Raw genomic sequence first — 12,925 nt, forward strand, 5'->3', positions numbered from 1 at the left:
TACAGCGATATTACTCTGCAATATGCAGATATGTCGTACACATTTGTGTCTGTCATTTTGTTGGATGTCATTTTACACAGTTGTAGCTATTCACATTCAAAACACGGGTGTTTTGATCATTGTCTGTGTGTGCAAATCGCATATTCAGCTTCTCACATCAGAGCTGCGAGTTCAAATTTCAACTTACAAATACGAATATTATAATGACAAGCTTTCACGTTCAAATCAACAAGCTCTCGAGTGTTGCCTCTGTTTTACCTTCATACAGTATTCTCTGTAAGCTGGCAAGTGCAATCATTTAATGTTCGATTGCAGCTCAAAATTAAGCTTCTTTTGTTCATTTTAAAGCAAACTGGATTTTTCATCTTATTTAATGGCAAATAACTAATGCAAATTGGATTACCACAAACGATCTGTGCTGAATTGGTCTGGTCTGGTTCTGTTCATCATTGATTGGATGAGAACCGTTCAATATTACTGGCTGTGGAAATCAATGGGTGTGACTATACTATACTATAAGCAAAGCGGCGTAAGTGACGCGCGCTCTGCGCAACCAAAACGGCGTTTTTTACGGCGTTAAATGGCAAAATGAACGGCGTAAAAAGCGGCGCTTTTCTTGCACACTAAAACGCCGTAAAATACGGCGTCATTGACGTATTTTCGCGCGTTTTTTACGGCGTTTATAGTCACAACAGCGTATTTTGCGGCGCCAATGCTGTTTAAAACGCCGTATTTAACGGCGTTTGTATGTAAACGCGATTCAGCTATGGCGTAATTCTGACCCTCTTGGCTTGCCATAGCGTGGTGCATTTTGGGATTGGAAGCGGCGCGGAGAAAGTGTTGAGAGCAGCTGAGAGCGTCAAAAGGTTGGGCATTCCTCAACTTTATGCAAATCTCAAGATTACTGAGCTGAAATTACATATTATTGAAAAAGTCACGCAGAAGTAAATGTACTTTGCATGTTGTTAGTATACGCTACAGTTTAGTTTGCGAACCGCCGTTAAAAGAAGACAATGGAACGTAAACAGGGTGTGAACATTGTTTTTCAGAGGCGTGCTCTGCCCTAAATTTGACACACCCCAAAGCAGTGGCGTTGTAGCGTTGCCAGCGGCACTGAGCGCATATTTAACGCTGTAGTGTGAACGCACCGTTAAAAGAGGCGGCAGCGTTCTCGCGAGTGGGCGTGATGTCAGCACCGACAGAGGACACGCCCCCAGCGTTATAGCGCTTTTTAATCATTCAAATTTGGCTAGGTAGTAACACATTTTTTTTCCGTGGCGTGGCGTGATACGGACATTAAATGGTTAGGCTGCTAAAATTTTGCTTATTTTTTATATTACGGTCAAGTCACGTTTTAAAACCGGCCATAATGTGAACACTTGTTAAAATACTGGAGAATGCACTATTATTGTTTTGACTATGTTAGGAAAGTTGCAATTTTGCACGAAGGAACTGCTGCCGAGTTAAGGTATGTTAAAGGATAACTATTGCCAAAATGCAACCTGGGCTGTTTTTTTTTTTTTTTTTTTACTGTAAACGAGACAAACTTATATCTAAAAGCATAATTACGACAAAAGAGCCGTTTTTGAGATTGACCGTGATTTCGTTTTGTTGTCAATGGCAGGTGAATGGGAGTACTAGGGGCATAATTTTGAGCGCATCAAAATCGATATTTTTACAACACTAAGAAGGCTCGACACACCATGAAACTTTGCTCGAAGTATCGCCTGTCTCTACACATGAACTCGAGCATTGAGAACATTGTTTGTGTACACAGAGTTTAGTAAAAAGAAAGTTTTTGAACAACTCACTTTCACTGTTTGAGTTTCCGCTCACAGCCGTCTTGCCAGTCAAGAAGTGTGTCGATCTCCGACGGCTGCGACAACAATGTTGTGAGTTGTTCAAAACCTTTCTTTTTAAATTTCCTACCGTCAATGTATCAAAACTTTTGATTAGTATTATGCATTGCTAGGAACTTAATTTGGACAACTTTAAAGGCGATTTTCCCGAACATTTAGATTTTTTTTTTTTTTTTTTTTTTTTGCACTCACAGATTCCAGATTTTCCAATAGTTGTAACTCGCCCAAACATTGTCCTATCAAACATCAATGGAACGCTTTTCAGCTTTCAGATGATGTATAAATCTTAATTTAAAAGAATTGACCCTTATGACTGGTTTTGTGGTCCAGGGTCACATATGTTTAAATGTTTAGAAAACGAAAACAAGCTGGATTGTATACCTTATTACAGATACAGATAAAGAATTAAGTTGCATTGAGTGAATATTCTTATGCTTCAATACAAACATCAAGAACGACGAAGATTGGCAATGAAGGTTTGCTAAATGTTAATCAAAGCTGGCAGATTTTTAAACTGCTTCTTTAAACGAGGCCCACAAAAATAGCCTTATGTTAATTAAATTATTAAGCTATATTAATTTTTTAAAATGTAGTCTTTAATTTCAATAAATGTAAAACATTTAGATTGTATATACACATCATTCACACACATATAAAGGTGACAGTGCAGGTCTGTCCGGTAGAGGGCGATGTTGACTCAATATTAGTTGTTTCTGCACTACCGATCAAATGACTAAAGAAATACAGTGAGTGAATTAGAGGTGTAGAAGAATTTCTCTCTTAATAGTAGTAAAGATTTTTTTAATTAAATAGTAAATTAGAATGTATTATTTACCGTTTTAATTATTGATGCAGTGTTTCAACAGTTTTTTCTCTCTCTCATTTTCCTTCCTTCCACTCTTCCTACGTAGGTGTTGTCTCCATGGAAACAGATCTCCTCATCTTGTCAGTCGGACATGCTTCTTCCGACTGTATTTTTGACGGGTGGGCGGGGCTAATAATCACATCATTCCTGTCACACTCTTGACAGCCAATCAGGGATGCCGTGATTCTCAGCGCTGTTTTATTTAAGACGAATACAATTGAATGGAGGCAGTTGCCATGGTGAACAGCGCAAAGCTTTGATGTTGAGTGACAAAGTGTGTTTGTGAGAATGGGAAATAGAGAGAGAGAGAAGAGAGGATGAAATTATCGTTCAAAGATCAAAGAGTTAAAACGCCTGAAAATTGGCACAAATACGACCTCAGCTGTGGCACTGTAGTGTGTGTTGAGTGTGTGTGTGTGTGTGTGTGTGTGTGTGTGTGTGTGTGTGTGTGTGTGTGTGTGTGTGTGTGTGTGTGTGTGGAATGATGATGTGTTTGTTACTTGACAAGCCATCTGTGAACAGTTTGCAGATTTTTCCTCAGCATTGGATGCTCACACACGGTTAGTTGACACAACGTGTCCGTCAAGAATGTTTCAGCGTCAATATTTTAAGTTTAATAAGGGAATTTACAATGTATACGGGGAGTAGCTGAGGCTAGTTGTCACATTTTCATTATTCATTTATTGATTATTTCTGAGAGAAGGTTTATTTTTGGTTAAAATAATGTTTTATTCACATTTCATAGAGTAAGTTCCTTTATTTGCCTGACAATTATCCACCTTATTTTTATTAAGTAGGCTTATTTTTTGAAGTAGGCTAAGCTGTTTGTTGAATGTGCGAAGTTTCCGGTTCATTAGACGCTGTGAGAAATAGCGAGAAGAATAACAAAGTGAAGTAAACGTTAAACTGTTTGCACTAAACCACATGTGTTCATAGTTAAGCTAATACATTAAAATATTTTGGTAAGACACCAGTTTGCAATATCAAGCAGTTTCGTACAGCTAAAAATAGCTGGAAGTGGCTGAGACCGTAAGCCTCGCACACAGGGCCGCTGCTGGCCAAATGGGTGCCCTAAGCAGAAATTTACTTTTGTGCCCCCTCCCCCAAATATTACGGAAGTAAAAATAAAATAATAAAAAAACACCTACTATAGGGGCCAAAATAGAACTTTATTCAAATAAAAGTAAATACATAAATAAATTGTATAATTTATAAATTACAATTGTAGCTCTACAGCAAAAATACAAACTAAAATTACACTTTAAATAAAACTGAAGAATTACTGAGCGCACTTTTAAATAAACAGTTATTTTTGGACAAAAAGGTAAATAAAAAGCGAATAGCAAGATCGGTGTAATAAAACAGTTTTATCAACAACAAAGAGTTACCTCCAATGGCTATGATTTTATTAATACAGTTGTCTGATTGATTTAATAGTCTCAGAATCATACAAAGGGAAAATTAGCAGTTTTACTATGATAAAACCATGGTTATCTGCCTTTTTATCTATCTTTGTATCATATCCATGCTCTTAAATTGTGTTTTATAGAATATATAATATTTGTATTTGTCTGTATTTTTTTTAAATATTTTTACCTGTTTGCACCAAGGGTGTGAGAGAAACGAAACTTCAAAACTCTTGTATGCACGGTACATGTGGCAGTTTTGACAATAAAGCAGACAAGGGTTATGATGTCCACATATTTTTTGTTGAGGAAATTATATTTTAATTAAATGTTTGGTCAAGGAATTAAACAAGGAATTCGATCATCATGTTAGTGTAACAACTGCATTTACCAGGCCTTTGGTGCCCTTTTCAGGCATTTCTATTAAAATTGTAATGTAAACTGTTAATTTTGTATTAGATTATGTATTTTAACACTGTTATTTAATGACATCATTATTAATCAATAATCATAATTGCCTCTGTGTTTACTTAGATCTGCTTGTATTCATATTAAGAAAGATGCGTTAGTCGTGAAAGTATTACCGACATTAAAACACATTAGCTATTAACGTAGACAGAATAAAATAAAGTTTCACAGGATAGGCTACCTGAAAGTGATGCACGGGCTTCATTTTGGCCTTTTTTTCTTTCGTTTCTCGGCGCCGGTCTGTGGATATCTTTTTCCAGGACCAGGCATATTGTTCATCAGTTATTATTATCATTTTTGGCCAAATAGGCTGCCGTAAACAGATGTGAGGGCGCGTCGCTGCGCAGATGCTGCGCGTCATCACGTGTGCTTATAGCCCAATCTGCGTTCACCGTAAAATGCAATATATAAGTTTATATTTTTGTTTATTTGTATATGTATATTATTAATATTAATTTATTATTATAATATATAGAAACGATTTTTTTTTTTTTTTTTGGAGCAGCTGGGATGATGCCCCCCTGGGAGTTGGTGCCCTACGCAGACTGCGTACTCTGCGTATAGGGAGCGGCGGTACTGCTCGCACATCATATTTACAAGCGTCTCTTACAGGAAAAAAATAAAGTGGACAGCATAATTAAAACAATCTTGAAGGCAGTTTTACACGGAAATATCCATTGTATTTTTAACTCTTTCTTGTTGCTCCCATACAGTCACAATCCTGAGATTGGTGTATCTGCTGTTGCTTGGCAACAACATTGAGAGCCCCTTCCCCCACCATTGTGCAGCTGTTGTGGATGTGTGTGTATTCCAGCAGATGGCAGTCCATATTGATCATTCTTTATGGCATTCTTAATCACAAATTCAGAATCAGTTATCATGTTTCCTGTGATAGGAGGAGGGAGGAGCTGAGGTCCCATCAGCCTCTCAGCAGCCTGGATCACCGCTCAGGTACTGCATCATTCATGAAACCTTATGAATATTTAAATGGAGGTGAAGACAGGATATGTTTAATGTAGATGAGGTGTTCATCATAACTGTCCTGCTGGTTAGCAGGAGATGATCATTGTATTTTAAAGTCACCTGCAAGCAAGTAGCAGATTGTGGTTCATGGCTGAGACAAACTCTTGCTTAAACTTTCTTTTTAATAGTAAGTCAAATAGTAATAATGTAATAGCAAATAATAATTAAATTCTGTCATCGTCTACTAAAACCGTGCCCTTCCAAAATTATAAAATGTGAAATTTTTGTGAAATTTGTGGACTGCAGACAAGCATTACTATAAAAGTAACAGTTTGAAGATTGAATATGTGAAAGCTTAATGATATTTGAGAGCTATGAGACAGATTTAAAAAAAAAAAAATTTGGAACTATTTATTAATTTTCAAAGCAAAAAGATAGAAAAAATCTACAGATATAATAAAATATGGTACATAATATTAATTTAAAAAATATAAAAATATGATCAAATAAAATCATAAAATCATGTTAATAATAAATATCAAAATAATAAGAGATTCCAAATCAATTGACGTTTTGGTATTTTTCCACCTTAACAATATTAATGATGTGTTCCTCACATATAGCTAATGTATAGCTTTGAATGATTGAAAATATAATGCACTAGATGTACAGTCACCTAAAAATTATTCAGACACCAGATATCATTTTTGATATTTTTTTAGTAGTGGATGTAGGACACTATAGTTCATTTATGTAAGTGAGGATAGCAAAATAAAGTAAACTGTGATGCATTATACCGCAAAATTCTTCATACAGTGGACTTCTAGTAAAATTGATTAAAATTTGAGACCAAAAATTATTCAGACACTTTAAAACAGGATGCATTTTGTAGACTGCAGACAAAAAAACACTATAAAAATAAAAAAGATTAGAATCTTAAATATGTGAAAGCCTAATTATATTTGAGAGTTATGAGACAGATTTTCCAAAAAAAAAAAGGAAAAATCCACAGATATACAAAAAATATGGTACATAATATTAATTTAAATAATAAAAAATATGATAAAATCATGTTAATAATTAATATCAAAATAATTAATAAGAGATTCCAAATCCATTGACGTTTTGGTATTTTTCCATATTTTCAAATTAATGATGTGTTCCTCGCACATAGCTAATTTATGGCTTTGAATGTTTTAAAATATAATGCACTAGATCAACCAAAGATTATTCAGACACCAGATATCATTTGTTATATTTTAGTGCGTGCAGGACACTATAGTTCATTTATGTAAATGACGATTGCAAAATAAAGTAAACTGTGATGTATTATACCCAAAAAATTCTTCACACAGTGGACTTCTAGTAAAATTGATTAAATTTTGAGACCAAAAATTATTCAGTAACTTTGAAACAGAATGCATTAAGAGTCAGGGGCTCTTTCACAAAACGTGAAAATTGATTGGAAATTTTGTAGACTGCAGACAAAAAATCACTATAAAAGTCTGAATCTTGAATATGTGAAAGCTTAATGATATTTGAGAGCTATGAGACTACAGATATACATAATATTAATTTGAAAAATAAAAAAATGATAAAATAAAATCATAAACTCATGTTAATAATAATTATCAAAATTGTTAATAAAAGATTCCAAATCCCTCCAGTTTTGGGATTTTTCCACCTTAACAATATTAATGATGTGCTCCTCGACCATAGCAATGAATGATTGAAAATATAATGCACTAGATGTACAGTCAATCAATGCTTATTCAGACACCAAATATCATTTTTTATATTTTAGTGGGTGCAGGACACTCTAGTTCATTTATGTAAGTTAGTAAACTGTGATGTATTATACCCAAAAATTCTTCATACAGTGGACTTCCAGTAAAACTGATAAAAAATTGGGACCAAAAATTTAAAAACTTTGACCTGACCATGTTTTGCTTAAGTGTTTTTTTTTTAATTGCTAATGCAAACTTCTTACTCCACAGACTGAACAAAATTAAGCATTGCTTGGTAATTGGTTGTGTCTACATAATAAGCAAAATAAGGATTTTGTGCCCAAAGATCCATGACTAAATGCATTCCCAACATTTTTAGAAATCGTTTCTACACCCCTGGCTATAGCAACTTATTAATGTGTGAACTTGGCCTGCCTCATTTGAACACACAAGACAACTTCCATCTTCTTCCATTTCCTATAGAAGTTATATATCAGGCAGTTCTCTAGTGGTTAATTATTTTACCAAAATAAGGCAGATCATGCAAAGTGCATGTTATTTTTTTTTATTTAGGAATGACCTGAAAAAGATATTTCACATAAAAGACGTTTACAAATAGTCCACAAGAGAAAATAATAGTTGAATTTATAAAAATTACCCGGTTCAAAAGTTTACATACACTTGATTCTACTACTCTAATACTGTGTTGTTACCCGAATGATCCACAGCTGTTTTTTTTTTTTTTTTTTGTAATAGTGGTTCATGAGTCCCTTGTTTGTCCTGAACAGTTAAACTGCTGTTCTTCAGAAAAATCCTTCAGGTCCCACAAATTCAGGTTTTTCAGCATTTTTGCATAGTTGAACCCTTTCCAACAGTGACGGTATGATTTTGAGATTCATCTTTTCACACTTAGGACAACTGAGGGACTCATATGCAACTATTACAAAACATTCAAATGCTCACTGATGATTTAGGAGGAAATAGGATGCATTAAGAGCCAGGGGTGTAAACTTTTGAATAAAGAATAAATATGTGTACATTTTTGTTGTTTTGCCTAAATATTAATAGATTTACACTGTTCGGCTCTTCATTGTAAGTCCTTAATTGTAACCTATATATATATATATATATATATATATATATATATATATATAATTTTTTTTTTTTTTTTTTAAGAAAAAGATAATCACAAAACACCACAAGAACTTATCTTAAATATGTTTTCTTTTAACACCTTAAGTCTCCTAAGGTATGAAACGGCAAACTCTAAACAAACTGAAACATTTTCTTTAGGATCCAGCCCAGCTGACATGCTGTAGATTTGGCATAATATATGCTGCGGTCTATTTTTAGCGTAACTAAACACACCTGCACAGGTGACTGGAGTAAACTCTCATCTCAATTTATCTGACACCATTATAGGCTGTAACGTGATTTACACACACTGTGTTTCTCTGTCACTTGCACGAGCACAGCTGCAGCTGCGTCACCATGGAGATGCAGTCAGCCAATGACAGGCGGCAATTTTCCCTCCAGGGACCCTGCTGATTCGGGCTGGGGGGAGCATGGGGGCGTAAACAGGAAGAAAAAACAAGAGGTGGGTGGAAAGTGACAAATGAGAGACTGTGTGTGTGAGCATGTGCAGGTATGTGTGTGCGCCTGTGCAGGTATGTGCGTTCTTGCGGCTTTCTTTAGGTAGGCGGGGTTTACAACGTATGCATTCGAGCTTGTTGCTAGGCAAGACCCGTATCCATGGTTACCTCCATATCCAATCAGGTGTTAATGTTGATGTTGGCGCTTGTTTCATTCATGTATGTATGTGTGGAAGTGTTAAAAATATAAGCTTTCTTTCTGATCGGTTCTGATCTATCTATATTTTCTCTGATAGATGGCCACTGGAACTTTAATCTGGTTTTAGAAACAAAGCTGTGGAAACATTTAGGTTGGATTTGCAGAACTGATTATTCTTTAAACTGTAGGGAACGGATAGAGAACTGTGTAGGCCATAGTCAGTGCATCCGTCAGAGCTGTAGGAGTGTTACATTTGGTTTGATATGTGTGTTAAGAGTGTGTGTGTGTGTGTGTGTGTGTGTGTGTGTCCTCTCCTTCTGCCTTACAAAACCAAGTGACCGGTTGCTATGGGATCAGAAGCTTGGCGACCGTTACTAAGGCCCAAAGGCAGTCATACATGAACCCAGTCAACCCAGAGACAAGAGAAACACAGAGAGAAAGAGAGAGATAAAAGGAGAGAAACCCTGAAATATTTAAACAAATACCCTCAAATTTATTTTGAGATAGTATTATAAAATCTTCTAAAAATGTGGCTAATATACTGTTTATGTTTTTTAATCAAAACCATCCAAGACGGGTATGGATAAACTAATAATGTAGCAAACTAATAATGGATAATCTAATAATAAATGCCACAAGTGTCCATCAGGAGAATTCATTATGATTAAACTGTGATAAAACAAAAATATCACCTCACCATTTTATGAAGAACAATATTTTTGATTCTACAAGTGCTAAAGATAACATCAGCCAGGCAAAATTAAGTGTGGCAGAGTGATGAGCTCCTCGGTTATTTAGAAAGCTATTATTTTCGCTGGATTTCATGAGCCTGTTTCACAGAATTTCTGTAATTTACGGAGCTCAATCAAGGTTTGTCTCATGCAGCTCAGATGGCGGGTGGCACTTTTACACTGTCTTAAAGGGATAGTTCACCCAAAAATGAACATTCTGTAATTAATTTCTCACCCTCATGTCATTCGAAACCCGTAAAACCTTTGTTCATCTTCGGAACAAAAATTAAGATATTTTTGATGAAATCTGCACAGACAGCAACAAAAATAAAGGTGCTTCACGATGCCATTGAAGAACCTTTTTGTCTAAATGGTTCCATAATGAACCTTTAACATCTGAAGATCCTTTCTGTTTTGCAGAATGTTCTTGGTGGCGAAAGAAGGTTCTTCAGTTTATAAAAAGGTAAGAGAGAGATGGTTCTTTTAAAGCACCTTTATTTTTAGGAGTGTACCATGTTTAAGGCCCAGAAAGGTAGTAAGGACACCGATGATTTAACTGTAATGTTATGAAGCTACAAGAATACTTTTTGTGAATTGTTGAATAATGACTTTATTCAACAATTTCTTCTCTTCTGTGTCAGTCTTCTATGCACGTTCATGAAAGTACACAACGCATTCGTGTGGTGTTGCTGACGCAGGAACTGGCATCCTGACGTAGATCCCATGTGCTGCGGCTTGTTTACAAGCAAATGAAAAAACACGCTGTCTTCATAAACATGTCTGAAGATTTCAACAGAGGGGATGACTTGTAATTTGAACCAGAATATACAGACCACAAACTAAAAGAGATGGATGTTCTACTTCAGAACACTGGCTCCTGTGCCAGCAGCACCACACAGATGCGTTGTGGTACTCTTGTGAATGCGCGTTGAAGACTGAGCTTACAGAAATTAGTGGTCTTCTAATATGTGGCTCCAGTAACGCTACCAAAGCATCAAAGTTTACTGACATCCTGAAGTAAACTTTGAATTGCCCAGGATAACTCTGCAGCTCCTTAATTAGGAGGTGCACACAAAATTTCTCTCATTCCTCTCTATATCTTATAATTGGATGGACCCAATATGTCCTTTCATTTTCTCTTTTTAAGAAGAGAATGGACAACAAAATCGTCCTCACTGCCTGAAGATTCCATTTTGTATTGTTTTGCCAATTTTTAGTACTATTTTTTTTTTTTTATATTTATTAATACACATGGAACTCAGTGTGCAAGGTTTCTGTTAGAATGACGAATACGAAAAAATGCATACGGAAATTTCAAACTCAGTGTGCAAGGAACTTAACATAGAAGAGAAGAAATTGTTGAATAAAGTCATTATTTTTGTTTTCTTTGTGCACAAAAAGTATTCTGCACCACTGATTTCACATGGACTATTTTAACCATGTCCTTACTACTTTTCTGGGCCATAATATGTTTCAGTTGCATGCAAGGTCAGAAGGATTTCATCAAAAATTATTAATTTGTGTTCTGAAGATAAAAAAATGTTTTACGGGTTTGGAACGACATGAGGGTGAGTAATAATGACAGAATTTTCATTTTTGAGGAAACTATCCCTTTAAAGACATTTGAAAAAATGTTTTCATAGGGATATATTTTGATATGCAAGTAAATAGATAAGAAAGTAACTTGGTAATTGTGTTTTGTAAGCACTTGAGTTGGGTACTTTGAGTCTTTCGACGCAATTACACGGATCCTCGAAAATAACTAAAAACGCTGCATTATGCACACGCCAGGCCAGTAGTTGGCGATGCCACTTTGTAAAGAAACACAACACGCCTGCACACATGCCTGTTTTTGTGCATGCACATATGTATTGACTGAACATACAATACACATTACATCACCATTTTTGCCAATTCATGTATTTGTAGTTTACACACCGACGACAATGGTATCGTTTTCAAAAATTTGCACTTTGAAACTCAGTTATATACTCATATATTTTTTTAGGCTTCCAAAACGTTTTTTTTTTTGTTGTTGTTGAAAACAGTGTCGTGTATACAGCCTACCAAAAATGTGCTGACTAGGTGCATTCATGCCAATTGTTTAATGCTGCAGATATTGCATTTATTATTAGAGACATACTGAAGTGCTTTGAAACACGTAGTGTTATTCTATGTGTTGACGTAATTTCAACTGAAACAGGAAGACAGGGCGAGACATATCAAGTAGTCCTGCCCCCTTTTTTTAATAGCCAATAGAGTTTTGTTTATATCACGAGTCAATGAGCTCAGTAAGGCTGCATTTGATAGCATATGACAGCCACAATCTCATCCATATCGCTCCAAAATATAGCATTCGTGGTAGAATTCAAATGGGTGTGATACATTTTGTGATCTGCGCCGACTCAAGCATATGATTCACTCCATGCTATCGTGTCTCTGAACCAGAGCAGACTGTATGCACGCTGCAGTAATTCATGTGCAAAACCAGACTTAATTCACCCCGATGGAAAGCATTTTTACACTATACCCTATATAGTGTACTACATGCCATTTACCATACAGAATAAAAACTAATTCTGTAAACAAGTGACCAATTTCAGCTGCAGCTTCAGCATGCATTTATAGTGTATGGGGCTGGACGCTTCGGATTCTAGAGAGCAATTGATTGGACAAAAAGTTTGATGAGAAGCTGAAGTGCAAGGTGATGTCATCAAAACCATTGATCCATATTGGCAGAAGTTAGAGACTAAGTTTTGAATGCTTATGTCTTCTAAATGCTTTGGGGAACACTACTTATGGATAACCTTAAGGCTAACATATTTGTACTAAAAGCCAAAAAAGTTCAATTTTAATTTCATGGGGACTTTAAATTCATGTTTAAAGTATGAATTATTGAAACAAATGATATATATTTATATTTTATGTAGAATATTAGATTCCAGTCCTTCCCAATAGCTTGCAAAAGGGTGATTGTAGTTGAATTATTAGTAGCTTGTACAGTGTCAGATTTAGTGGTTAGCTGTAAAAGAACATTAGCATGTCTCTTTTGAATCAACATTTCTTCCCACGGTCCTGTGCAAATACATTTCTTCTTCCCCTGTGCCACGTTGAA

This window comes from Garra rufa, chromosome 10 (assembly GCF_049309525.1).
Source record: "Garra rufa chromosome 10, GarRuf1.0, whole genome shotgun sequence".
NCBI lineage: Eukaryota > Metazoa > Chordata > Actinopteri > Cypriniformes > Cyprinidae > Garra > Garra rufa.